The following is a 2417-nucleotide window of genomic DNA, read 5'->3' as shown; positions in this document are numbered from 1 at the left end:
TGTACAATCAATATTATGAAAGCATATGTGAATAATAATGTGCTTTTCCTCTGTTTTTTTCAGTGCTCGTACTTCCGCAAAATGCAAATGTGTATTATGCAATGAATAAAACCGTAAATTATAATTTCATCCTGAGGAATCGGTACACAGATAGGCCTCCGAGCATGACAATACCAGGTTTCACCAGAAGAAGATCTTCGTGTTTCTGGAAGTTTTAGCTGTAAGGAACACACAGTTTCATATTGTCTCAATTGTATCTAAAACCTCTTGTTTAATGTTCAAAACCCTGCTCTCTCTGAATAAATGACCTTGACAGTATTCTACTTCAAATTATAGGGCAATTTGGAAAACAGTGATTGCCTTCAGACAACCTGGACGAAATGAACTTTGGATTTTCGAGTAAAGTGCTTCTCTCTGCCTTTTATAACATCTCGCACAACAGCTAATTTTGGTTAAAGGCTGGATAATTGAATCCTGTGACCTGTCTTCCATAAACATGACAAACATGTTTTGATTGGTTGGTTTTGAAAAAGCAATCTGTGAGTGAGAGCCAGTATGAGACTATGTGTGAGTGAGAATGAGAGTTTGTGTAAGAATGAGACCGAGAGGTTGTGTGTGAGCGAGACTGTGAGTTTGTGTGAGTGAGAATGTGTGAGTGTTTGGGTGAGTGACATTGTGTGAAGTCAGAGTCAGATTGTGACTGAGACTGAGTGTGTGAGTGAGACTGTGAAAATGGGAGTATCAGAGTAGGCTGTGAGTGAGACTGCGAGTGAGAGAGTGAGACTGTGTGAGAGAGACGTGGAGTTTGTAGTTGAGTGAGATATGTGTTTGTCTGAGTGAGACTGTGTAAGTGTGTGTCTGAGAGTGAGACTGTGTGAAGTCAGTGAGATTAAGAGTGAGACCATGTGTGTGAGTGAGTGGGAGTGAGACTGTGTGTGAGTGAGACTGAGAGTGAGACTGTGAGAGTGTGAGTCAGACCATGAGTGTGAGCGAGATTGTGTCAAGTCAGTGAGAGAGTGAGTGAGATTGTGTGAGTGTGAGTGCGTGTGACTGTGTGCAGTCAGAGTGAGACTGTGTGAGTGTGTGTGGGTGTTTGTGTGTGTGTGTGAGAGAGAGTCAGAGTGAGATCGTGTGTGAGAGACTAGGAATTTGTATGTGACTGAACGTGCATTTGTGTGAGTGAGACTGTGTGAGTCTATATGTGAGAGTGAGATTGTGTGAACTCAGAGTGAGTCAGTACAGTGTGGAGCTGAACGAAGCTCACAGGTCAGGCAACATAAGTGGACAGGAGAGTCGATCCTTCCTCACGACTAGGGAGGGAGAAGGGAGCCGGGAAATAAAGAGGGAGAGGAGGGGTGTGGCTGGGGAAAGTCAGGTGCGATGGTGATAGGTGAGTGCAGCTAGGGGTAGTGGGGACTGGTCAGTGGGAAGGGCAGAGCAATAGGTGAGAGAGAAGGTGGACAAGTTGTGTCAGGTCAAGGAGGCAGGCATGAGATGGTGGGTTGGACATGGCATGAGGCAGGGTGGTGGAGAGGTTTTAAAACTGGTGATTTCCATGCTTAGGCCACAAAGCTGTAGGCTCCTGATGTGGAATATGAGGTGCTGCTCCTCCAGTTTGCGGGTGGCATCATTGTGACATCGGAGGAGGCCCAGGATGGAGATGTCATCCAGGGAGTGGGAGGTGGAGTTAAAATGCTTTGAAACCAGGAGCTGTTGCATTTGTTATGAACAGAGGGCAGGTGCTCCATGAATTGGTCTCCGAGTCTGCACTTGGTTTCACTGATGTTGAGGTCGCCATGTTGGGAACAATGGATACAGTAGGCCAGGTTGTAGGATGTACAGGTGAACCCCAATTGGACATGGAAAATTTGCCTTGGATGGCCATGAAGGGGGAGTCGTAGGGTCAGTGTAGCACTTCCTGCAGTTGCAGAGGAATAGGCTGCGGGTGGTGGGGTTAGAACATAGAACATAGAACACTATAGTACAGTACAGGCCGTTTAGCCCTCGATGTTGCGCCGACCTGTGAAACAAAACTGAAGCCCATCCAATCGACACTATTCCACTATTATCTCTATGTTTATCCAACAACCATTTAAATGCCCTTAAACTTGGCAAGGCTAGTACTGTTGCAGGCAGGGCATTTCACACCCTTACTACTCTGAGTAAAGAATCTACCTCTGATATCTGTCCTCTAACTGTCACCCCTCAATTTAAAGCAATGCCCCCTTGTGCTAGCTATCTCCATCCGAGGAAAAAGGCTCTCACCGTCCACCGTATCTAATCCTTTAATTGTCTTGTATGTCTCTATGAGGTCACATCTTAAACTTCTTCACTCCAACAAAAAACAGCCTCAAGTCCCTCAGCCTTTCCTCAGAAAGACCTTCGCTCCCTGCCAGTCAACATCCTGGTAAATCTCC

The sequence above is a fragment of the Stegostoma tigrinum genome, unplaced genomic scaffold (assembly GCF_030684315.1).
Source record: "Stegostoma tigrinum isolate sSteTig4 unplaced genomic scaffold, sSteTig4.hap1 scaffold_642, whole genome shotgun sequence".
Taxonomy (NCBI): domain Eukaryota; kingdom Metazoa; phylum Chordata; class Chondrichthyes; order Orectolobiformes; family Stegostomatidae; genus Stegostoma; species Stegostoma tigrinum.
Note: the sequence above shows the minus strand (reverse complement) of the source record.